We start from the raw sequence: 27,393 nt of genomic DNA on the forward strand, positions 1-27,393 counted from the left end.
CACCCGTTCTCGGGATCATTAAGAACGGCATGTTCTGGTTGCTTCACCATTCCTGGTCAGCAAGAAAAGGGAAAAGAAAATACAAAACTTTACAGCCATTTTAGAGTTTTATTTAATGAACTGCTGGTTAAGGGCACACACAGAGAGACAAATAAAAGGGGGAGAGTTTTCCCGAACTTATGCATCTAATCTTGGGAGTTTGTCTTGGAACATCTACAAGATTGTAGAAGGGAAACAGAGAACAATGTCGGCGGTGTTTTCTTCCCAACCCCTGCAAACCCCCTTCTCAGTTCCAGGGGGTTCTAGCATCTCTTAAATGGGCTCTAATATTAATTGCTCAGATCTTGACCATTTGTATAAACAAACCCACCACCAAGTACATACATTTAGTCATCCTGGGCAAGAAGAGTTTAGTGCTATCAGATGGAATCGGCAGCTGAGCAACAGTTAAGTTGGAGCAGCTTTGCAACCAATGAATTCCAATCGCTCCCATTCCCCAAGCAACAGAAAGTTCAGGAGCAACTTTTTACAGTCAAGAAACTTAAAGCATTTTTGTGAAAGTGAAGCAGGCCATTTGGGAAGAGGCAAACATTCAAGCAGACAGTGACAGTCTTTAACAGGCATAGGCAAACTCGGCCCTCCAGATGTTTTGGGACTACAATTCCCATCATCCCTGACCACTGGTCCTGCTAGTTAGGGATCATGGGAGTTGTAGTCCCAAAACATCTGGAGGGTCGAGTTTGCCTATGCTTGGTCTTTAAAGTAGCACTAGGTCTTTGAGAGCGACAACATATCCTTGGAGCCACCCCCGTAGTCCTTGTCAACTGCCAGCTACAAAGCAGCTTATTTGCTGGTTTTCTATCTTTGTTTTCTTTAGTCCCAAACCTATTCAGTAGCTAGTAGCTACCAATCTTTCCTTACACACCTCATTTACACCTGTAGAGGAAACCTACTTCTCTGTCTGCAATGAAACTGTTAGGCGGACCTGGTGGCATCTGCATTGTGCTTTGCAACATACACGTCCACAACAGTCAGCCTTGCTCTGGTTCCCTCCATATTAGACTACTTAATACACCGTACATGGGGCTGCCCATGAAGTCTGCATGGAAGCTTCAAACAATTCAGAAGGTTGCTGCCACAGCTTTGACTCACTGGAGCTAGTTCACCAGATCAGAAGACACCCGTCTTATACAAGATTCAGTGGTTGCCTCGCTTTAATGCCCCCAAACCACGACCAGAGTACTGCAATAACCACCCTCCTTCATACAAACCTGCCTGCCAACATTGTTCATCTTTTTGAGGACCAGTTGTGGAACGCTTCCCTCAATAGAAGTGGGGGGGGGGAGGCAAGTGGGTACACCCAAGACAGGGCCTTTTTAGTTGTGGCTCCCAAGTTTTGAAACCCATGTGGTCTGCCTGGCCATATCACTACTTACCGTATTTTTCGCTCTATAAGACGCACCAGACCATAAGACACGCCTAGTTTTTGGAGGAGGAAAACAAGAAAAAAAATATTCTGAATCTCAGAAGCCAGAACAGCAAAAGGGATCGCTGCGCAGTGAAAGCAGCAATCCCTCTTGCTGTTCTGGCTTCCAGGATAGCTGCACAGCCTTCATTCGCTCCATAAGACGCACACACATTTCCCCTTCCTTTTTAGGAGGGGAAAAGTGAGTCTTATAGAGCAAAAAATACGGTGCTTTAGGCAAGCGGCAAATACTGTTTTATTTCAGCGAGGTTTTGCAGAGTATTGCTTTATAATTATTTGCACTACAACTGCCTTTTAGTCCTTTTGAACTGCCATCAACGTATTTGCTATTATTGTGTATTGTTTTTATCCTGGTGAGTAGTTTCGTTTGTTTGTTTGTTTGTTTGTTTGCTGCATTTATATCTCACTTTCCCCCAAGGAGCCCAAGGTGGCATACAGGGTTCTCTTCCTCCTATATTGTGTAATATAAAATGTTTTATGCCCGTTTACATTTAACAAACTTCTATCTGCAGCAACTATGGGCAAATCAGATTACCAGCAAGACTTGGGAAATCCTGAGGTTGCTCCATTATCATTATTGCCGCTTCCCCCTCCTCCCCCTCCCCCTCCTCCTCCTCCACCATTTCCTGCTCCCCCAGGTTGATTTGAAACTTCATTCACAAAAGCAAGCTCTGAAGGCTCTGTTTGGGGAAAGGGTAACATCTGAGCCAAGGTGAAGAGGTCGAACGAGGGCAGAGTCCAAAGTAGTTTTAAGTACTTGAGCTAAGTACTGAGGAGGCTAATGGAAGCTGTTTAAATTTATTACAGTCTTCCCCTGTGGATATAAAGACAACATTTTTCTACAGCAGCTTGATTAAAAAGTCTGTAATTCCCATTGTGGATATAAAAAACAAAACCGCTACAGACAGCACAGATCAAGCATCAGAAAAAGGACTTCTTTCCGCTCTAGTTGTGAATAAATGTTCTAGGGCTGGGAACTTGTTTATACCTGCCCATTTTGCAATTCGTTTCTCTCTGCAGGTTTCTAGCCTGGTTATATTCTACAGAAGGTGCATTCAGACAGCAGCTTCATTCCAGCTTCATGTTTCCTTCCATACAGTGGTACCTCAGGTTAAGTACTTTATCCGTTCCAGAGGTCTGTTCTTAACCTGAAACTGTTCTTAACCTGAAACACCACTTTAGCTAATGGGGCCTCCTGCTGCCGCCACACGATTTCTGTTCTTATCCTGAAGCAAAGTTCTTAACCTGAAGCAATATTTCTGGGTTAGCGGAGTGTGTAACCTAAAGCGTATGTAACCTGAAGCGTATGTAACCCGAGGTACCACTGTATTCGCTTCTGCATTTCATGTGAGCTTCCACCGATATAAAAGGAACCGCTGGAAATCTAGTGTAACCTAGAAGTTTAGCACTTGTTTCCATGCCCAATGTTCCCAGAAAAAACAAAATCTGTTTGCAACCCTGTTGACTCAGAAGTTCAGCACAGATGAGATTTAGGGTGCTATATCTTTCCCTCCGTTTAAAATTTAGCAAGCACGGTGGTATATCAGTTTGAAAATTCAGTTCTGTAACACCACAAGGTATTGCAATGTAAAAGCAATGTTATAAATCAGGACATAAGCACTAGCATTATAACCAGTAAAACTAACAAGACAAACCCCTCAACTGAATGCAGCTATAGCCACATCACTTCCACCTTTCCCAAAACAGTTTACTACTATCCTTTGATCATTTCTTCACCTAAAAAGCAGTGGTTTCTCTCCCACAAATCACTTGAAAACTGCTTAAGGTGTTGCTGGCGGACCACTTAACACTTTTTCTGACCAACAGCAGTGTGCTGTGCTAGATGCTGTATGATTTTTAATGGTACTTTTATTGCTTCTTTTCTTAAATGTCACAAAATTCAAATTGGAATGAAACAAAGCACAATACGTGAAAGAAGCACTTAAATTCATAATCAAAGTTAGTCTTTAATGCAATGGCTGTGCCATCCACCATCTTCAACCACAGCTCCAAGGACATTTTGTGCTAAGTTCACAGACCACTAGTAGCCTCCGGGCCAGAGTTTGGGAACTACTGACCTAGAGGAATACCCTTCTCTGGGGATATTATTGGCAAGACAATGAAAGCCCAATATATTTTAATGAACACATTAGTTATGTTTGCTTTTTTTCCACAGAGCTGGCCATGGAAATATAGTCAGGGTTCTCACTATTGGCAGTAGCAGAATGTATGGAAACTGCTGTACATGACTGGGAGCTGATTGGTCTCTTATTAGTGCGAGAAACAAACTAAAGTAACATATGAATGGGCACACCATGTTTATTTTTAGATTTTTAGGTGATCACCTCCCCTCTTCTGCCCACCATAGTGAAAGTGGAATGTAGTTGTTCCCCACAGAAGATGTAGAGAACAGGTGTTGGATCTACCAGAGCAGAAAGCAAGAAGCTGTGTTGCTTACTGTCGAAGCTCAGGCTTCAAGAACAACAAGTAGAAATTTCTGGGTTGACACATGGCAAGCTCAAATTATCCAGATCCTCAGCGGTTCTCTCACTGCAATCAATTATAAGCAAAGTGCCTATTTGTGGTGGACTTTTTCATGAGTACTAAAAATCAGCTTAAAAGTTATCTCTGAGCTACCTTTCTATCGATGAGTTTTCTCTCCCATATGTGCTCATCACGGCTCAATATATATGCACAGCCAAATGCCCTACCTCAGAATTTAATCCTATCGTCCCACCCATCAGCTGATATCAACAGTTTAGGGCAGTGGTTTTCAACCAGTGTGCCATGGCACCCTGGGGTGCCTTGAATGATAGTCCGGGGTGCCATGGGCAACACTGTCCTCTGTCCCTCTTTCCCTCCCTCCCTCCTCTGAGGTCCTCTTGCGTCTCTGTCTCCCAAAGGCTTGCCCAGTGTTTATTGCAGCAGTCCTGGCTATAAGCCCCACAAGCGAATGGTGCCTCTTGGAGGCACCTCTCTTTGGTGTGGGGTGGGGGGCAGCTCAGAGACCAGGGATGGAAACAGCAGCTGCCCAGAGGACTCCCAAGGAGAGAGGAGAGGAGATGAGGCTGAGGGTGTTCCACAAGGGAGGGTGTTACAAAAAAGGGTGAGAGGCTGCCAGCCCTGGGGGCAAGCTCCTAGGCCCCACAGAATTGCCGCAGACAGAAGGTTGTTGGTTAAGAGAGCCGTGGACTCAAAAAGATTAAAAACCCTTGGTTTAGGGGAAATGGGTTCAAACTAGTCCCCCATGGTTTCCCATCCCTGCAGGGGGTGGTAGAACTGTCTTCAATATTTCCCATTGCAGGTGCAGAGCAGAATTCTGAATATGCTATTAATTACAACAACAAGAATGCCTCTAAATAAAGAAAAGTGATGCAGGAAGGAGGATGAGCCAGTTTGTTGTTCCTGATGTGCCAAGTTTAGGGTTAGGGTTTTAAAGAAAACATGCAGGAATCACTCCACCCCAATATTTGGGAGGATTGAAAATGGTACCTACCCCCCCCCCCCGCTGCAGAATGAAACATCACTGCTCGCTATCACTTCATGGAATTAGCACCAGATTCTGCTGCCTGCATAGGCTAGGACAGTGGTCATCTTGCCTTCTTCCCTCATCACTTCATTCGACATTCAAGGCTTTGTTCCAGATTCATTCACCAACTGAAACTGCGGATCTAAAACAGAGATGGGGCACCTTTGGCCCTCCAGATGTTGTTGAGAAGCCCCTCACTCCCATCAGCCCCAAGCAGCAGGTCCAATGGCCACAAATTATGGGAGTTGAAGTCCAGTGACATCAGGAAGGTCTTAGGTGCCCTGTTCCTGATCTCAAAGGTCCAGAGGTCCTTTCAGTTGCCATGCTCATCCTGTAGAATGCCTGACCCTCCTGGCCATAGCACCTTTACATAGCAAGTTAAGTTTTTGGCTTTTCAGGGAACCCTTTCCCAAGCACTGCCAAATATTCCTGGGTGGGCTAAGAAAATAATAATCCATTTGGATTAACAGCCAGTTTGGAAGTCAAGGCAGATCAAATGTCATTACCTCAAGCGCCAGAGTTTTCTCACCCACCAGGCTAAATATTTTTAAGGGATGAACTATTGGCCTGACAGTATCCAACAACACCTTACACGTTGTAAGGCGTTCCACAAACACAACAACCAGAAATCTCCTTCTGGCAATCATAAGATGCCTGCAGTGAACTTCCAGGGGAAGGGACCTCTTTGTGTGCCAAAGGAGAAAGAAGTCCCCTTCCCTCTGCCACACACAGGAGTCTATGGGAAGGGACAGCTCATTCATTAACCATGTGCAGGGTTGGGACACACTCGGCAATATTCCGCTTCCAAACCCAGCATGGACCTTGAAACACAACTGTTTCAAGAAAAGGTTTATGTGAGATCTAAATGGAACTCTGGCCATTAACCTGGCTGCTACATTTCGGACCAACTGAAGTTTCCAAGTCGTCTTCAAAGGCGGTTGCAACAATCCATTATGGAAGATGAAGTACGGTGTCCAAGTTATTTCTTGGAGCATAGGTGGTGAAACACCCCCAAACTGTGGACCTGCTTCTTTCAAGAAAGTGCAATTCCGTCCAAAACAGGTAATCTCCCCACTTCCTGGATGTGAGAATTCAGAACACCTCTGTCTTTTCAGGATTTGGCTTCAATTTGTTTTGGGCCCACATCCAGCCCATCACTGCCTTGAAGCACCAAGCTAACACCTCAACTGGACTCTCTTGATTCTGAGTGCCATCTGCAGATTGAGGACACTTGGCTCCAGATCTTCTGGTGACAGCTCCTAGCAGCTACATGTACATGTTTGATGGTGTGGGGAACCCAGCGGGACACCACAGGACAATTCCCACAGTGCAGAACAGTAGCCTCTACTTTCTAGAAATGACTCCAGAGGCAGGAGTGGAAGCACTGAAGCAAATTGTCCCCAACCCCCACCCCTGAGATGCTCTAAGCATGATGGCTATGTTCTATTTCGTGAGGCAATATGCCTCTGAACGCCAGTTGCTGGAAACCACAAATGAGGACAGGGCTGTTGCACACATGACCTGCTTTTGGGTTTCTCATACGCGTCTGGCTGGCGACTGTGAAAGCAGGACGCAGAACTAGATGTGCCTTTGGCTCTTGTGTTCTTAGTAAACACAACTATTGTGTAAAAATGTGAAGCAGCTCCACAGTCAAACAGAACGACAAGCTGAACATTTATCTCCTCTATAAAGCCAATGAACACTGTACTCCAAGTTGCCAGAAGAGAAGATGACAACACGCTTATCCTGTTATCTTCATCGCAGAGTTATCTAATGCTCCCCTATCTATTGGCATCCACTCTAACCCAATGCATTGATTACTACCGTAGTCTGGAGCAATTACTGTCTTTGTTATGGCAGCAAGGTGAAGCCTCTGGGCGCTATTTCAATAGCATTAATTAATAATATGGCCAGTAATTACCTAGTCTGCCCAGAACAGAAGAGCTGTTAAGGCCATTTATTCAGTTGTCATTTAGTCAACATTTGATCTCCCCTAAAAACTCACCATCTTCTTGCCTAAAGCTTTGTGTATGGTATATTGCACCTATCCCACCTGTTCATCTTTTTGCATAATATATTTTAAGGATGTAGTGCCTGCTGTGTGCAATAGAGATATAGATAGATACAGATACAGATATATATATATGAGTAAGGGAGGAGGTAGCCTTAACCAAAACAAAAAAAATGTTTAGAAAAGCAAGTTGCAAAAAGAAAAACTGTATTACAGTCTGTAAACATTCGAGCATCTGTTAACGTTTGAGTATCTTATCTGAAACATAATGTTGTTTTTACTTGGAGTAAGACTTCAATTCTGACTGTGTCTGGAGGCTTTTCCTTCTTACGTTGAACATGTTCTTTGACCTGTAAATAAAATTTCTTCTGGCCACGTGAACCCTTGACAATAGTAGAACTACAAACTACAAACATTAATTTATTTTCTAGAGTCACACTGAATTTCGCACCATGAAATTGGGGTGGGAGAAGAGGAAGTTAGATAATTATACAGCACCCTCTTCTCTGAGATGCAGCTGGGGTTGCCCCTTATGAGATTTCGGGGCCAGCTGAAGACCCATTTAGTCAAGCAAGCCTTCATAAAGATTATAGGATATTGTTGCTTGACCAAGTTGTAAAAACTTTATAGCATAAAATTTATAGGATACTGAGATAGATAGATAGATGATAGATAGATAGATAGATAGATAGATGATAGATAGATAGATAGATAGATAGATAGATAGATAGATGATAGATAGATAGATAGATAGATAGATAGATAGATAGATAGATAGATAGATAGATAGATGATAGATGATAGATAGATAGATAGATGATAGATAGATAGATAGATAGATAGATAGATAGATAGATAGATAGATAGATGATAGATAGATGATAGATATATGTGTATATATATATATGGCAGGGCTGTGGTATTGCTGTTGCTTCTGCTGTCATTTTTATCTGTTCCTGTTCTTACAATCTGTTGCTGGTATCTTTGGATTTAATTCAATTTTATTATAACCCATCCTGGGATTGCTTATAAGATGATGGACAAATAAAGTTTCTGGTGTTAAAATGGTTCATTTGCCTGTTTACTATGATTTGAACAACTCTTAAGATATTGTAACCTAAATTCGCCCGATGGTTTCTGAGGTCAGGGAGGTTTTCAGCCAAGTCTGTATACAACTGGATGCCATTTTGAATCAAGATGGCGGACAGAACCTTTCAAAACGATAAACTATAAATCAATACAGCACCCCTTGGTTTCCTTGCATAGCATATTATGTTTTTTAAAAAATATAAAGAAAAATACAGAAGGCTCTCACAATCTTGAGAGGATGAAATATGGAGGAATGGAATATACAGGAAGAATAGGATTAGAACATCGTGGGATGAGGAACATGCATTAAGAACTGCAGCAAAGAACGCAAGAGTCGACACACTGCGTTCTTGAAATCTACTGCCCACTAAAAACATTTAATCCTACTGAAGTCAGGACTGATTTAAGAGTGATGCTAGGCATGACAGAGAAACTTATCCGTGCGGGGTTACAGGCAGCTGACATCATGTTTACATTTTTATTATTTTTATCCCGCCCTTTCTCCAAGGATCTCAAGATGGAATACCCTGGGTGGCTGGTTCCTGTGAATGCAGCGTTAGCACACCAGGTGCCGTCCATGCTGGTTTGCTAATGGTGCATGTATAAGAACTGGCACCCGATTTAAATGTGACACCAGCTGTTTCTTTTACATGCCTAGCATCACATTTGAAATCAGGCCTCGAAGGGACAAGGCTTGTATCGTTACCCCTGGAGCCTGGAGAACAAAATAGCAAGGTCCCAATAAACAAGAACTATTGCAGATGTTATATTTTAGCCACAGTTCAAGCCTGAGTGGGAAATACCTGAACTATAACAACAAGAGTAATAACCCCTGCACACTGCACACCAGTGTGGTGTAGTGGTTAGAGTGCTGGACTGAGACCTGGGAAATCAGGGTTCTAATCTCTACTCAGCCATGAATCTTGCTGGGCAGCCTTGGCCAATCACTGTTCCTCAGCCAATCTACTTCACAGGGTTGTTGTGAGGATAAAATGCGGCGAGGGAAAACCATGTCCATCACCTAGAGCTCCCTGGAGTGAAGGTGAGATATACACATAATACATTACTAAATGAGGCAGTGGAAAAATTAAGAGGAATGTTGTTCCTATTGAAATCAGGCACCTAGAATTCGAATATTGAATTAAATCACTTTTTGCTTCACTGAGCTTTTATGGAAAATAGATTTTATCCCGTCTTCATTTGTTCTACATTTTATGATTTTCAGAATGTTATTACCTTTTAATGATTTTTCTGTACACCACCATGCTATTTTTTGTCATGACTTGGAGGTTCATAAATATTCTTTAAAGTTCAAAACGACTGGCGGCAAAAGTAATTTCCCAGTCCTGTTTGGGCCACTGAACATCAGTAACTTTTCCTCTATGAGTAAAATTCACTAACAAAAATGTTAGTTGTGAGGTTTAGTTAGGGATAGGTGCTGCTGGCGGTTTGTCTGTAGTCCGTGTAACACAGGTTAGATAGACCCCATTAGATCAAACCATGGTGGGATAACCTGGGTTGCTTTAACTAGCCAAAGTTTAGCCATTGCAGCAAGCTTCAATTAGTTCTAAAGCAGCAGTGGGCAAACAGCAGCTCTCATCCTGATTTTATGTGGTTAGCAAGGAGGGCTGAAAAGGGTGCCAGGTGCAGCCCGCGTGTCCTGCAGCCAGGAGCGGCGCGAGCCGCCCATGGGGGCAGCGGGCGCCGCATGGAGCCTCTCCACCACCTCCCCCTCAACTGTAGGGCGGCTGAGGGAGAGGCAGAGGACAGACACAAGTCCCACGCTGCCGTTTCAGGCAGTGCAGAACCTGCAGGCGCCCACATCACTCCCAGGAGAGACGCATGGCTTGGGCACGCCACAGGCCCCGTGGTAAGGGCTGGCCCCCACGGTTTGGCATCCAGTGCCAGCTGCATTGAGTTTGTTGACTGAACTAAAAAGTTTCTTAACCCCCCCCAAAAAAACTCATTATTTTTGTCATTTTGTCACCCCCCTCAGTGATGACACCCGGGGCAGACCGCACCCTGCTTCCTCCGCCACTGGTAGCAAGGAGAATCAGAGAGTGCAAAGGAAGTGGCAGAGAGGGAGGCTGATAGAGAAAAGTCCCTGCCCCCCCTGGCCCTGATAGTTTACCCCTGAGGTCTAAACTCCAGTTCTAAAGCAAAACCAGAGTCTTTTGATGTCCTTCTTGTGCACAGAGGAGAAGGGGAAGGCAGCAAACAACCCTGAGGTTTTATGGAGTCTTCAATGCTAAACCATGGTTTAGTGTGATGTCTGAACTGGGACGCTATTTATCGTTATGCAAACACGTGTTCTTTATGAAAAGAGCACAAGATCTACGAAAGTCTAGTGAGGGACAACCATACTAGAAATCACTTTACAAACAAATAACTTAAGCTTTTCCAGTCAGGACAATGTGGAGTTTTAGCAATGCCCCGTCACACTGGCTGATCTCCCTTTAAACTGGGCTTTGGACCAATTTTTGCAATAGGAGATGCTGGGCAAAGGGAGGAAGAGCAGTTTTCTGTCATGAAGAAGCAGGTGTAAAATGTCAACTGGCGTGGGTGGAAGACCGATGAGGCGCAAATACCAGCCAAAAGAGAGCAGCTTACCATAGAGAGGGGGACTGCTGTCACAAGGCACCCTGTACCACAAAAAGGTACAGGAAGAAAGCAAGCAATCTGGTTTAAACAGGGCTGCATGCTTACACACTTTGTGTGTGTGTGTGTGTGTGTGTGTGTGTGTGTGTGTGTGTGTAACTCATGCACAAAGGTCATTTTTAGCACAGAACACCACACGGGCTTTCTTTAATGAGCTGAAGTCCTGCAAGGAATGCACATAACTAAGATACTTGTAATTAAAATACCTGGAATATTATTTTCATGAACATGACAGGTGCCAATCTACAGTTGCTTGGCAGATTGCATGACCATACAATATCCTCCACGATGAGCATAAGATAAGCATTCTCAATTTAGGGACCCAGAATTTTTTTTAAAAAAACAAGAGCTGGATCCAGAGAAGCACAAATGGGACTCGGCTCGCCCAACAGTACTTCACTGGCTCCTCCTGCCCACTGCATCTGCCTTAGTCTTCCAAAAGCTACTTCTGAGAATCAAGGGACTTTCATGAACAGTGTGGGGACATTACAGGGCTTTAGCAAAATTGAGAGTGGGGAAATCAGCAGAATTCGGAGGGTTACTTTGTGTGAATGCAAGCATATTTCTTCTCATGAAGTACCGTATTTTTTGCTCTATAAGACACACTTTTCCCCTCCTAAAAAGTAAGGGGAAATGTGTGCGCGTCTTATGGAGCAAATACAGGCTGTACAGCTATCCCAGAAGCCAGAACAGCAAGAGGGATCGCTGTGCAGCAATCCCTCTTGCTGTTCTGACTTCGCGTGAAGCCTTCCTCCCGCTGCCCTGAAGAGGCTTCACGTTGCTTTCGCTGAAGCCAGAACAGCAAGAGGGATCACTGCACAGCGATCCCTCTTGCTGTTCTGGCTTCTGGGATTCAGAATTTTTTTCTTTCTTGTTTTCCTCCTCCAAAAACTAGGTGCGTCTTATGGAGCAAAAAATACGGTACACCTTTGGATCCATGTCATAATGAAAAAGGGCTGCTTTCCACCTTATGTCTGATTCTTCGTCATTCCTGCTTTAACTCCCCCCTCCCTGCGCAACCAATGAGGGACAGAAACTCCCCCACTTCCCCACAAAGTGGAAAAATATGTTATTAGAATTCTAAAAAGTGTCTGAGATAAATGAGACACCATACAGTCTTATGCCGACTTCTGCTTCAGTAAATGTGCCTTAATATTCACTCCTGAGAAAGTTCAGTGAGGGTGGTATGCACACACTCAGCGTCTTTGATTGTTTGTTGTGCACAAGGCCTGGCTTCTCCTCACACACCTATACTCCAGGGTTAAAATCATGCCCTGTGTGGTTACAGGAACTTGAGTTTCCCTGGTCCTTGAGTTATCAGGCGTAAAACCTGCCACGCAGTCAAAGGAGTGAGTATCAAAATAACACCAGATCGGCCCTTGTCCCTATAAAACTGTCATTCTGGTCACACCACTGTATTGCTCAGGCTCACACTGCACATAAGTATCTTGGAGTGCTGAACGCAGGCCATGGCCATGCTCACAGGCAGGCAGTGTGCATGTGAAGTGGTGCTTGCATATGCTAGGATTTGCACAATCTCAGTGACTTCACAAAAATACCACTGTGAGCATACAGGCCTATGATATAGGTTCCCCAGGAGCTCAACTCAGCTACAAATCTGGTACAGTCATACCTCGGGTTGAAGTAGCTTTGGGATGAATATTTTTGGGTTGCGCTCCATGGTGACCTGGAAGTAATGGAGCGTGTTACTTCCGGGTTTCGCCGCTCGCACATGCTCACACGCTCAAAATGACGTCATGCGCATGAGCGGAAGTGGTGACTCACGACCCGTGCACACGCAGTCGCGTCTTGCATTTACTTCAGGTTGCAAACGGGGCTCCAGAATGGATCCCGTTCGTATCCAGAGGTACCACTGTAATGAGTTTGCACCCGGTCAAGTTCTGTCTGTCCGAACAACTCCCTTCATGATACTCAAATCACCACCACACATCTAAACAAGCCCATCCAACTGTAGCGCACTGATTTTTTCTTGCCACCCGAAACAACACTTTTGAGCACAATTCCTCTTTTCCAGGTGTGAAAGGGAAGACGGAAAGTTTGCTAAGTACCATCCAGATAATCTATGGCTGTGAACACAGGAAGATGCCTTACATAGTGTCAGAGCGTTGGTCCATCGAGATCAATACCGTCTCCATTGACTGGCTGCAGCTCTCCGGGGATTTCAGCGAAGGATTTCTACCAGCTCCATCCAGACATATCAGGAATTGAACCTGAGACTTCTGCATCTAAAACAAACGCTTTGCCACTGAGCTATGACCCTTCTCTATTCAACTGTGGTTCTATGATTCTAGGAATAACTGGATTTCTGCTTGGATTTGAAGAAACGAGAATGCAGGAGTAGCTTCAACGTGATATTGAAAAATACATAGACTGCCCAATGAATTTTTATTTTTTAAAAACAGCTCAGAGGCATTTTGCTATAGGTTTTTGGGTTTCTTTTAAGTATAACAGATGTCAACTCACTGGTCTCCCGCAAGCAAGGTGGAAAGAGCAAGAAAACGGTATGTTTACTGTATTCCTGTCTAGACTTGGGTTTGTGATGAGTAGTGAAGACCTCAATTTAAAGTTATAGTGGCCTCCCTTGATCATTATGATGTCAGGTGACTCCCACTCAGGTGGTCCCACTCCCCTGTAAAAGTTGGCCCAATAAGGAGAAGGTCATGGTTCAAATTCCTATTCAGATTGCAAACTGACTAGGTAACCCGGGGTAAATCATACTCCCTGAGGTTCAGCTCCCCATCTGTAAGATGAGAATTGACCTAAAAAAGAAGCTGAAGTATGGAACTCAAAGTTGCAGAGTTGGAAGAGACCCTGAGGAGCATCTAGTCCAACCCTCTGCAATGCAGCTGTCCCATACAGGGATCAAACCCGCAACCCTGCTGTTATCAGCACCACACTCTAACCAACTCTAGGTTCCAGGGTCTCTAAGACACTTTTGCTATTTTAATATGTAGTGATTCATAAAATGCTAAGAATCATGGCAAACCAAACAACCTAAAACCCAAGTCGTTCTGATTTACGCAACCAACACAACCCCTTTACACAAAAACAGAAGTATTTTGCAGGTGTCTTAGAGTAAGAACAGGAGAGCCTTGTATTCTGTCCTGAGCTTCTTGGGGCAAAGCCAATCACTATCTCAAAGCTTCTTGAAGAGGTGCTCAGTGGCTGGTGAGCAGAGCAAGCAGAAGGGCCTGTGAATTTCTGTCTTGAAATTCTGTGGTCCAGTTGTGGTCCAATACATCTGGAGGGCACTTTGTTGGGAAAGGCCATCTAGCGGGGCAGAAGGGGCCAGTGGGCAGCTAGATCAATATGGTTTGGCCTATGTGACAGAAAAATCTGTGCTTGTGGTTTCCTACTTGTGTCTTATCTGCTTCGTTTTGAAGTCAACCACCCAGTGAATTGCAGTTAGACTAGGTAGCGAGTGCAGAAGTTTTAAACTTTCCCAATTATGAAGGGTGGTATACAAATACCGTATATAAAAACTAACAAACAAGCTCCAAGCAGACAAGGAGAGAGATTTGTGCTCCATGTTAAGCGACTCATTATAAAACCACATTGGAGCAAAACACAAATATTATTCATGAATGTTCTGAACAGTTTAGCTGCTTTATGAAAATACTTTAGGATAATTCTAACAGCACTCTAGAAACAACAAGCTCCCTTTTTCATCCTTTATGGGCTGTTGTTTTTTTACCAGCTTTCTCAGAGCATGCAACCACTACCCCCTCTTCCCATATTGGTTCAATTTATTGTGGATGCATGAGAGACTTTACCTCTTCTTCCAAGTTTAAACTAATTTTCTGAATAATAATTTTCTCCCCTCCACTTCTCTGAACACAGAAACTAACTGCACACCTCTGAATTCTCTGCTGCCATACATACTTTAAGAAGGTGTAGTTTCACCTGCTCACATCTGAAGTTGCTGACCAGACCACCTTATTAAAGAGCAGATTGCTATTTTTAAAAATTAAATGTATGTATTGCCTTTCTGTGCATACCACAACCAGACGCCAACAAAACAGTTGAAGCATAACAACAAAATTGCACCACGTTGACGGTAAAATGAACACGCAGACATGCCTTATATGTTTATTTTACCCAATTTTGTCCTGCAAGGCAATGATGAAAACTCAGGATAGCTTACATATCAACATGAAAGTAATCATTAAAACTAACAACAACAACAAAGAACAAGACAAGAGCAACAATATCCAGTGTGTTGCAGACATTAGAGCGTTGGACTAGGACCAGGGAGACCCAGGTTCAAGAGTGCCACAAAGCTCACTGGGTGAACAGGCAACAGGCACTAAAAACAAATAGATTTTTGTGCACACAGCCTCCCTCATCACATGTAGTTTGGCCCTAACACAGAGGCCTTTTTTTCAACCCTTCTACTGCAGATACTTTCAAGTCCTTTCAAGCCCTACAGCCTAAGGGCCACACGAGGCCTAAATTCATAAGGTTGCCAAAGGGGGGGGGAGGGGGACAGCAGAAAGAGAGAGAAAGTGCCTACCCACTTTTGGCCACGTGAACATCCAACCCATTTTGGATTAGGTACTTAATTCTTATAACCTTCCCTACACTTTTTTTTAATTATTTCTAATTAAAATTAATTATTTCTGTCTCAAATTTTCAATATATTCATCTACTTTAAAGGTAAAGGTAAAGGGACCCCTGACCATCAGGTCCAGTCGTGACGGACTCTGGTTTTTTTTGCTTAATTGGCCGAGGGAGCCGGCTTACAGCTTACAGTCATTTGGCCAGCATGATTAAGCCGCTTCTGGTGAACCAGAGCAGCGCACGGAAACGCCGTTTACCTTCCCGCCAGAGTGGTACCTATTTATCTACTTGCACTTTGACGTGCTTTTGAACTGCTAGGTTGGCAGAAGCAGGGACCGAGCAACGGGAGCTCCCCCTGTCGCAGGGATTCGACCCGTCTTTCTGATCGGCAAGTCCTAGGCTCTGTGGTTTAACTCACAGCACCACCCATGTCCCCTCATCTACTTTACTCCATTCCAAAATACGGCATCAATTCTGCCGATTCAAAATTTAAATGCTTGGGGTAGAATTCAACATAGTGCTAAAAAGATCACATAACTGCAAGCATTTGCATCCCACATGGCACAATCTCCCATCTCCTCTCGCCGACGTCCTTCTAATCAGATTTGGGGAGAGCACAGGGACATGCAGCAGAAGGAGGAAAGCGAAGGTCTTGTTGTGTTAGTGGGGCTCATGGTCTCTGCTAGTGCAACTACTTAGTTGAAAATGGCCTTTGAAATATTCCTGTTTTTTTCTGAAAGGAGACACAGGAGAAACAATGCCACTTGAAAAATGGGGGGGGGTGCATACAAAATAAGTGGTAAAGAAACAAATGGCTTTTTTGGTTCATAGAGGGTGCAATCCCACTCTCACCTAAGAATTCAATAACCTCTGAACTCAGTCGGGCTTACTTCTGAGCAAACCTATGTGGAACTAGTGTTTATATTATTCATTTTCAAGCCAGTTGTAGCTATAGGAATTAATTAAGTATTCTCTTTCTTAGGTGAGTTTGTATATGGCTCCTTGTGGTATAGCTAAAATAAAACCATGAAACAGCTTGACACAGACCCTACCCCATTCAAGACAAGAACACACTGCATTTGATGTCAAGAATGTGACGTTAGTTCTGAGATTAAAGCAGAAGCCCATTTGTTTTAAATATTAATACCTTGTCTTATTTTCAGCAACAACAAATCCAAACCATAAAGTTATCATGGTTGAACCATTTTACAATCAACGTCCCAATATTTTAGCATTTCAGGTTTAATATCCTTCGAAAGAATAGTTGTAAAACTGAGCTTTGATGGGTCTCACTACATAACTGGTACTAGACATTTGTTTCTGGGTTTTGTTTTTACAAATATGAATTAATAAAGCAATAAGGAAGCCAAATATAAACAGCAATAGAACACTTACTGTCCCACCCACAACATTTGTTGCCAAAAGGCAGATTCTACAAGAACGGTGAATGTATGCCATTACTTTAAGGATTAAAATCCTATTCTTTTGTACGCTGTAACATAATATTACTTTTCTTAAAATCTCTTTTTTTCTGATGTTGCAGTTCAAATGGGTTGTAGTAAAATGAAGTACATAATTTTATTGCCTTCAGGAAGAGTAAAAAAAAAACACACACCTCATGGGCTGCAATCCTATAGTCATTTACCTCACTGAACTCAATGTGGCTTACTTCTGAGTAGATGTGAATAGGAAGAAGTGAGGGAGGAAAAAAATACTGATTTCAAAAGACTGCCGATCTCAAATGTGTTTTTTCTTAACCTATATTGATGAACACACCACGTCCTCTTTTGTTTTAAGGAAACACACTGGTTTTTTTTGGAAAAACAACAACAATAACCTTACCTAATGGTCATATCAGTCCTATGACTCTAGAAGTAAGTTCCAAGTACATTCAAAGCCAGGCCGTTAAGCCTTTAAAAGAAGGGGGAAAGGATTATACCCAACGATGTTGTTGATTCTCAGAGTCCTTGTTTCGTATTCTCCCAATTATCAACATTTTTCAGGAGAGACTTATTAGGGGGATCTTTGATGTTTTATACCAGATACTTGGTACATTTAACAGGGAACCTGCACATTCATAATTCTCTCTAATACCACAACTGAACAGCATGTCATGGGTGACATGAGTAGCTGTTATCTTGACTCATCCATTCAGTTTTAATGTCAGACAGGGATATATATCTAAACATGTGTCTGCCTTAACATGCCCAATGTCAAGCTTAGAATTTCAAGGAACATTTAGGGGACTGGTCCGTGGCAATCAAAGACCGTTGCAGTCTCATTAATACCAAAGCCATCCAAATGATGTTTCTACTCCGCAGTCTTGAAGTGCTAGATGTTTTGATGGTATTTTAAATTGTTTATTTGTTAAATTTATATCCCACCTTTCTGTGTGGAGTGCCCATGGGGTTGATGCCAAAGGGAATCTCATTAAAAACAACCACCAAAAGATTTGCATCATAAACACAAAACAAATCCTTACATGTTACAGCAGCATTTAAGCTCAGGCTTTTTCAGAATACAAAATGCAGAAGAACTACCAAATATGGTGTTCTCCGATGGCCCGATCCAACAGGAAGTAGCTCTACGCAATTCCTACTGAAATAAATGGAACTCGCTCAATTGCTCGGGAACTTCTGGTAGATTATCCCATGCCATATCACTGGGTGTTTTCCCAGCACGCATGCATGCATGAATAGGAAAGAAAACCGGCTTAGCCATTTAGATCAGCCAGCATGTAAAGTTAATGGGCCAGAAGTGATAAACGGAGACATATCTCATAGCCTCGCACACTCTGTGTGTGCACTGCTAAACTGAAAGGATTACTTCTGTGCTAGCAGTCAGAACATGTTCAATTTGAAACGGTAGCACCGTCCATATTAAATGAAAGTGTTCACATGGAACCCTCTGAGAGCAAAAGCTGTACACCAGTAATTTAATCACTGGGGCCAGAGCCTGTTCATTTGTTGCTCTCGACAAAAAGGTGATGCCAGGTGTTTCATACTTGCCTGGCTATTATTTTGCTAGACTAATAAGTAAATTGCAACAGCCTCATTTGAATTTAGTATTTAAAAATGCAGGCCACCATCTGGCACACTGTTAATGGACATTCAAGTACAAGTAAATTCAGGCTTTAGGGGAACACAACCCTGGACTGGGTTTGTGGCACAGTAAGCCCTAATTTGCATGTGATGGTAAAGCAAATCATGGTTTAGCACAAATTAGCTAATGTTCAGGCTACCGGCGGGTAGATCATGTCTGCTTTGTTTGCCCCTGGTCATTCTCCTGCTATGTTAAGCCACGGTTTTGCTTAGTGTGTCCTCTAAACCCAGGCTTGTGGTTTAGTTCTTCTGGACAAACCACACGCCATAAAACACAGGGCAAACCTTGGTTACAGCTCTTCAGTAGTCTGCAGAGAAGTAAACCACGAGTCAAGGTTTGGCTTAGCTCCCCAAGAGTTTGCGCATTTGCTCATTCGTGTTGTCATGGTTTGCTTGCTCATGAGTTGTAGCATTTCAAACACATGTACCCTATACAATATAGCTTTGGCTCAGCAAAGGCATGTTAAACGTACTCTATAAAGTCCCATTGATTTCAGTGGAAGAATTAAGCAAATTCTTAACAGGGGTTATTTTAAAGTTCTATTAACTGTAGTTGGTTTGCACCCATTTTTTAAATATTACAGCTTAAGAACGGAATGTTGCTTAACATGCCCTCTCTGTCGCAAAAACTTACTGATAGAAGACTATTTCAAGAATGTTTTGAAATTATGGGAGAAACATCTCCATCTGTAATGTTGTACAATATTGCTCTGGTTACACTCTTTAAAAAACCCCAACTCTTTTCTTCCTCCCTGTAGGCTTCTTACAGGGCCATGAATAAGAACAGAACATATGACCGTGCAATAGAAACAAAGAAACAAATCACAGCTTTTTACATACACTGGGTCGACTACACCTATGCTATCCATACGACACAATTAATGTGATAACAGATAGAATAGTTGTCCACAAAAGACGACACTTTTAGGGTTGTTTTTTTAAAAAATAATAATATCAAAACAAAACCATGCACCTCTTTTGTTATTAGCACAAACCATGACAAAGAGTGGCAGTACAATGCTATAACTACAGATATAACTAAAGGAAACATCTGCCACATGCCTAGAAGAAGCAGGTTCTCTCTCTTATTATGTACCGGTATTTTGCTCATTGCCCTCTGCATATTGCTGCTACTTTTTTCATGAAAAGTACGGGAGAAGAAGCCTCACTTTCTAGTTTATCCCCCAAAACAATCTAGAAGGAAGAGGAGGCAAATAGTACTCATCGGCGTATATCCTTCACACCCAGAAGTGAATACTCAGCTCTTTTTTCCATCAGTGCCACAGAAACCAACAGTGTTCTCCTTGCAGGAACGAACAAAAACTTTTCAGAAACATTGTTTTTAGAACTGTTCCGTGCAAAGTTGTTCTTCCTCTATTTATTTAATTGATTTCAACCTGCTTTCAGGATATAAATCCTTTCTAATATTTCCCCTGTAAAATTACAGCAAGAATCCCACCAGACCTCTCTTGCAACAGCCTGCTGACCTAAGCTCCCAGGGTACAGTCGCTGAAATGCAGCTCTCTCGTTATTCCTCCAGCCACCTAATTGTGGGATTTATCTTCACCCGATATTAACAGGGTGTTTGTTAAACACCATTAGAACAGTTAAGATCTATAAATAAAGATTAGGCATTGTCTTCATCCGTTTTGGTGGCCCTCTGTTCGGGTTGTTTTCTGAACTGACTTATGAGATAAATGTAACTGAAAAGGGATAAGCTCACTTGGGGTGGCTCTTCTGCCAGAAAAGAAAGTAAAGAGAAGACCAAGAAAAGGCAATTTCTTCTCTCTTAATCACTCTCTGTTTGTTTAGCTCTTATTCCTGTTCGCATCTGGCTGAGTTTGCAATACTTTGCTTTACAGAATGGTGAGTGGGAGCCACAGACACACTTAAAGAAGGGAAATTATTGCTGGACTGAATTATGCATATAAAGACTGTTTTTTTGAAGCTGCTTGTGATAATTTCAGATTTAGTTACATGGCAATTGTAGCCACAAGAGGTAACAAAAGTTGGAAAAACCACTGCAGCTGAAATAATTTATACCTGGCAATGAATCTGTTGTGATCCTTTTACGGTTTCATAAGGCAAAATATAACAGTTACTACATTCTCTCTTGCATCTATGCAGATTTATTTTATTTTATTCTTATTTTAAAGTTATAAACTGATAAAACCAAAAAGCCTCTAGGTATCCCCCCCCCCGCCCCGCCAGCACAACTCTTCATTTATCCACACAGCGTAGTCAGAGGCATCTGAAACATTCCTTTACAACCAACCAAATTACCTCAAGGGTAAATCTCTTGTTAGTGTTTTTCCTTTTCTAAATAAATAAGATTTTTATCTGGCTACAGTTTACACTCTGTGCATTAAAACCAAGAGCATGATCTAACCAAAGCTACACAGTTTTAAGTCCCAGTGATCTCAACGGCAAGTTAATTATCCCATTGACTTCAATGGCACAGAAATGTGCTTATTTTGGCTGAGTTTCACCCAGCATATGTAAACTGACTATTTCATTTTAACCTTAATTGCTTTAATTTATTTTGGGGGAGGAAAGGAGTCACTTTCTCATAAATGCAATTATGTTTTCTGGTTTACATAAATCTCCAAAACACAGTTCCTTCAAATAATAATAATAATAATTCTGGTAACAATTTTCTCATTAAGTGGCACAGCCTATGAATTTGCTACACAGGGAGATTATAGGAAAGATTAGTAATTAGTACCTTTCAGCTTCACTGGCTAGAGACAGCATGAATTGAAATGTCAATACCAAAATTTATCAGAGAAAATGAATTGAGTATTCCACAGAAACTCAGCCCAATAACAATACAAGTATTTATTAATGACAGTAAGCAGAGAGATGGACACTATTAATGTCTAAGGCTGTGATCCTATACAAGCTTACCTGGAAATAAGCCGCATTGAATTCAATGGGATTGACTTTGGTTCAGGACTGCACTGTTTATGTAGGCAAAATATGGATAGATAGACCAAAAAACAACAACAACAAACCCATACAATTCTGCACTTACATGCGTATTATTTTTAAATACTTCATTATGAAAGGTAAAGCCCTGAGATAAAAAGCTTCCAGAACAAAGTTAATGCAGCAAGGCCTAATACCACATTAAACTAATGTCTAAAATGCCAATCACCAATGAGATGTGTTCCTTTTCCGGCCACAGTTACACGTTCAGGTGGGAATATGGAGTTATCAGAATAGAACCCTCCAGAAGGCGGGCACAGATTTTTACTGGTAATTTTCTTTACCACTATTATTAACAAAGCAGCTTCAAATTTAGCTTTATACAGGTCTTCATCTTTACCACAACTACAGGTCCACAGCATTTCACCCATCTGGTGATGTTACAGATCCATGTAGCCAGAATCACCATGCAAATGCTTAAAGCAAAAGGAGAAAAATAATGATATGAAAAGTACACCACCTTCCAGAACGCAGAAGTCCTTAGGACCTGTGACACAGTGTTGATTTATGATACTTCTGAGGCTATGTTCTGCACTGTCCCGGGTGTGTGGAGTGCTTCTTCTGAACCAACGCTATTGTTTCATTGCCAGCTTTGAAAATCTCGTTTCAAGACTGTCCTTGGGATGTAGTTGCTGCTGTCAAAAAACGGCTGTGCTTTGAGATTCTTACGTTTCATTTACAGCGTATTAAGAGAGAGGAAACCCCACATAATTTGGATGGCTTGTGTCGAAGCAAATATGAACCGAGCTGTGTGTTATAAAGAAGAAAAAGCTTCATGGGTGCAGTCCAACTTGAAGAAAATCTATGTGCTACAGTAAAACAGGGGAAACCATAAGGGGAAAACAGGACTAATATTTAACTACTGTATTATCATCTTCATGTATGCCTCCTCTCCTGTCAGGATCAGCACCCAGAAGCTTATGGAAGTCAAATGTAAGTTAGTAGCCCTGCTTAGGAAAGAAACACTAACTTCCTTGAGATATTCTAAAGGCTGTTGCCTGTAAACCTTCGCACCAAGAACATTGAACCCGCAACCTGGCCCATTGCTTTAAGAATGTTAAGGGATGCATACACCTGACACTGCCTCCAAGAAAACAGATACGGAACAATAGAAAACTGGTTCACCACATGTATTTTGAAAGTTCAGTAATTAATCCAAAAGGAGCATATCAATCTAATAAAGACTGGCCGAGAAACACAGCAATCTGTACACTATAAACTTTCTTCAAGGGCCTTTCTCAGAGCACAAATATTCACACTTAAATGCTTATTTAATATGTATAAATCACATTAACTTTTCTTCTTGAAACAGTAAATCAGTTCTACTTTTTCGTAATAAAGACTTTTTTTTTACATTCTCCCTCTTAAAGTCTCGCCATCATATTAAATTTGAATGTTGATAGAACATACAAATCTAGACATACCTTGTATGCTTGGGATTATTATCATTATCTTAAAATGGATTAAAATATTCAACCCTAAAGCATAATGGCATCCATAGCTTATATTACAAATGCCGTATTTAAAGATTATACTATTCTCATTGGTAAAAGCACCAGGACATTATACGGGCAAATTCCCATTCACTTGCAACTTTATTTTCGTTTTTAAAACAGAGAACTTTTGCTCACTGGTGTTCCTCTGTGTGGCGATTGCTAAATAACACACACATTAAAAACTTGAAACAGATGTAAAGCTATGATTGATGCCACATTTACAGGATCAATAACATTCATTACATGCACCTTTTCAATTATAGTGGCGTTACTAAGGTCTTAATATCTGGGGTGTTTAAAACATTCCATCTAGAACATATAAAAACAGGAGCGCTGATCTCTCTAATGACAGCTAAATAAATATAGTTATCCATGGTGTAACAAACAGTGTTTTCCCTTCGTTTCCATGTTACTTTCTTGAAATAAACATTTTCTATCATCACTGGTGGGTTACCTATACACAGTTTTCACACACAACTGAAACTCTCTTATGCCTACATTATATCCACCCCACTTGATGAAATGCCCGAAACTACGCACTAATACTCAAGTAGTGATTAAGACAGAGAATCAGCATTCACCTACTCGACATAAGGCAAGAGGTTTGATAAGGCTCTTGCAGACCCATTCAACACGCGGGGAAACCTCTCCATACGTTGTGACACAAAAATTACTCAGCAAACGTTTGACAAAACAATAATAATCCTTTTGCAAAGTATCCCCAAAGCAATGCTGTAAGCAGAGAGAGAAAGAATCTGTCAAGATTCCACAGCAAGTGGATAGATATGTAAATTAATTTAAAAAAACCCTCATCGCTGAATAGTAAACAAGGTGCGGGGGAGAGAGAGATAAACCCTTATCCACATCAACCACTCACTTTTTTGAGCTACAACGGCATAAAACCTATTCAGAGCCTCCCACCCCGCTTCCCAAAGCCACCTGGGACACGTATGTATAGACACACGCACACGCGCGTGGATTTTAAGTTCTGAAATACTTGGAACGCGTAAAAGGCGAGAGAACGCGAGCTGATGTATGAAGAAGGGGCGCGTTTTTATCCTTTCACCAAGAATGGGGAGAGATGTCACCCAACATTTAAGACCTAAGGCAGCAGTCTCTCCCACCCCCACCCCCCGCCAAGAAGCCTCCATGAAAAGAAATGTCCCACTGGGGAGGTTCAAGGACCGTTCCCAGCCCCGGTAACCTCCACCCGGCCCGGGCAAGTGAATGCGCTTGGGGATGTCCAAGTGCGCAAAGCATCGCTCGCCTCCACCCGGCGCCCCTTTGCCAAAATCATGAACCGGGGGGGGGGTGCGATGGAGAGATGAGGGAGGAGGGCACTGCATCGGGGCGGGGGTCCCGTCCACTCACCGCAAGCTGCCGCAGAGCGTCTGGCGCCGCCGGGCTCCTGTCCCCGCAGCCGCCTGCGCGCCAGGAGAAGAAGGAGCGCGCGAGGCCGCCTGCGCTCCGGACAGCCGCTGCCGCTCCGAGCTGGAGAAGTCCGCAGCAGCCGGGAAAGCGCGCACCGTCCGCTCCCCTTCGAGCAACGTGCCCAGCAAACTCCTCACGCCGCCGCGCCAGTGAGCATGTGCGCGCGAGGTCTGCACATGCCCACTCCGGAGCAAGGATGCTGCCGCTCTGCCCTTACCTTGCCCTTTACCTAAAGTTCAGCGGCTCCTTCGCACACGCGCGCCCAGGAGTCCTCGGTGGGTGGGTGGGGAGAGGCGGCCGGCGAGGGTGCGCGCGTCCAGGAAGGAGCGAATGAGTGAACGAGGGAGGGAGGGACGGAGAGGGCGGGAGGCGAGGGAAGGAGAGACACACCGGCGAGTTGTTATATCCTAACCAAGGAGGTCTGGGAGGAGGGAGAATAGGAAAACTTTCTACCTTCTTTCTACCTACACTTGGTAAAGTTGCTTGCAAACAGAACATCTCCCGTTACCTTGCGCCGAATTGTAACCCGAGGAGTGATTTCCAGGAGTCTGCGCTTGGTTACATGGCGCAAGAGACAGGCGATCGTCGAAGAATGGGCTTGGCGCCCGGACTCGCCAGCTCGACTCACTTGCAGATTTGTTCTACTAGTTTCCCCCTCACCGCGCCACCCGCTTTTTAAATGCTATCGTTCCACGTTAAGTCGTCAGCGCAGGTCGCTTTCTTTAAAGTAAAACTCTTATTTATTTCAGCAGGACTTGCAGTGCGCGCGCAAAGCTCGGCAATGTTCCTTGCTTCCAACGAGGCTTACTTACTCCCTAGGAACCGTACTTAGGTTTGCAACCCTGAAGTTTTAAAGTCAAGGTATGTTGCCCAGTATACCTTGACAAGCCTAATCACATTGTAAGCTGTTCGGCTTTCAGTTAAGAGTTTCGTGGGGTTTGCTGCGGAGTAAGTGTGCACATGACTACAGCCTTACTTGGAAATATCTCCCGTAGACTTCAGGACGGCTGCTGAGCCTGAGCAAGGCGCTCTTAGTTTGGGAAGACTGCATCTTGGTCCTTGCCTTGTGTGTCCGCCGACACACCACCAACCACCACACCAGGGAGAGCCTGAAGTGACTACAACACTCTGCAAGACGCGTCAAATAATAAGTTTAGAGATGGTAGGGACCTTGTGGGCCATCTAAGTCTTAGCTCCCCACCCAGTGTAGAATCTGGATGCTTCCAGAGAAGAGCTTAATTACCAAACAGTGTCATTCAGACCCATTTGTGACAGGTTTTTGTATTGCCACTCAAGATTTCCCCTGCAAATGAGAAATATGGGGAAAGCATATAGGTTGGCATTTTGATGCCAATGGTATCCTATGGACAAAATTACATGCACAAGGAGCACTGATGCAACAATGAGAGCCCACCACCTCCCAAGGCAGTCTGTGTTCCACTGATGAACAGCTCTTAACCATTAGAAACTTTCTTCTAATGTTCAACCAAAATCTGCTTCCCTGTAGTTTCCGCTCATTAATTCTAGCCGCCGCCCCTTCTATAGCAACAGAGAACAGGTCTGCAACGACAAGGGCAGGTGTGATGGGATATATACTGAGAAACAATGGAGAACTTGGTTCTGGCTTCATTATATCAGTGTTTACCTCCTAGAGAGGAAGAGAGTGAGATATATTGTCGATTATGAGCTCAGTTGTTTTGACCAAGCAGAGTGTATATGTACATGCAAATAGCTGTGCTCAGAATACAGGTGGTTTCCTGTGTCATAAGCCCAAATGTGTCCATAATAAACATACAAGAACACCGGGGGTAGAAATTATTGGTTTTCCATAGTGCTTGATCAGGGGTATGTCAACCGCCACTGGTGTGTGTTGGATTACAGGACAGGCTAAGAGTGGTTCGGGTGTGTTGGGAACATGTTCAGATCTATCCTCAGTGCTGATCAGCACGTCTTCCTCCAGTTCTTAAATACGTTAGACTTTATGGGAATTGGTCCAAGGGTGATGACATTTCTTTGTGGTGTGGTATTCTTTCATTTCCTTTCTAATTGATGTAAACTTGTCTGAGGAGACATGTTGCCTGTGAAAAATAACTATTTGTTTAGAAGGAAAACAACATCCGTTTTATAGTTTTATCCCAGATGATAATGCAGACTTTTTTTTTTGCTGAAACCTCAGGGACCACAGAAAAGCAGATGAATGCAATGTTTTAATACAATGCAGCCAACTGTAAGGTTTCATTCCGGCCTCCGACAATGCAACCCAAGCCTTATGGTAACTGGGCAGCTGGTTTTGCTATATCAAGTCCTATCAGAACAAGCTGAATGCCAAATGTTTCCAAAAGGAGACAAAGGCCGCCCGCACCATCATTTAAGAACTGGCTAGCATTTCTTAATGACTTACTGTCAGGGAACTGCCATCAGTACTGGAGGGGGAGAGCAAAAGCCAGAGGGATTCCAGAGAGCGTCCAGGGTTCGGGAGGAGCAGCCCATCTTCTGGGGAAGAGAATCAGCGTAGCACCAGGGGAGAAGGGGGGCAGGTGGGGGAAGTGGCGAGGCAGTCCCATGACTCCTTGCCTGGGACTAGCGGGGAGAGTAGGGGTCCTCCATTGCCCACGCCCTCCCTGCGCAGAAGGCTTTCGCACAGAGAGGGTAGGTGGAGACTAGGCGTCAAAGAGCTTCTTTGCTGGAAGAAGTTTAAGAAACACCCACTCACGGATTCTGCCAGTGACTGAGTCAGCCACGGGTGAGTGGCTGTCCGGATAGAGGAGGTTCACTTTGGCAACCCAGCCAGGTGTTTGCACCCAGCCGGGGGGATAGGCACCTGCTTACGCACGAGCAACCCCTAGAACCATTACACTTACCTTCTGGCATAATCCTACCTGTGTGACCTTCACATCATTTCTCTGAAGATTTGGGGGTCTCTTCATGCAATGAGATCTGTATCCTAGTAAGCTGCAGTTTGTAGCACATGGCCAACACTGATTTCTTTTTTTTCTCTTTTTTGGCAGGAGGAGAAAGAGATG

General features: G+C 43.2%; 1 protein-coding gene across 4 annotated transcripts in view; it reads right to left on the reverse strand.

Moving 5' to 3' along the window:
- The window catches only part of EYA2 (EYA transcriptional coactivator and phosphatase 2), a 133,481-nt gene extending 108,477 nt beyond the window's left edge, over positions 1 to 25,004 (reverse strand). The window contains exon 1 of one of the 4 annotated variants that reach the window (XM_081916988.1): positions 24,879 to 25,004. The gene's annotated coding sequence lies outside the window, so the exon portion shown is untranslated. Of the gene's footprint in view, positions 1 to 24,310; positions 24,556 to 24,587; positions 24,667 to 24,838 lie in introns of those variants that run through there. The other 3 variants (XM_081916987.1, XM_081916986.1, XM_081916989.1) reach the window with 3 other exon arrangements.
- Between the last annotated feature and the right edge of the window lie 2,389 nt (positions 25,005 to 27,393).

The sequence above is a fragment of the Podarcis melisellensis genome, assembly GCF_964234715.1.
Source record: "Podarcis melisellensis genome assembly, chromosome: 6".
In the NCBI taxonomy this organism is placed as follows: domain Eukaryota; kingdom Metazoa; phylum Chordata; class Lepidosauria; order Squamata; family Lacertidae; genus Podarcis; species Podarcis melisellensis.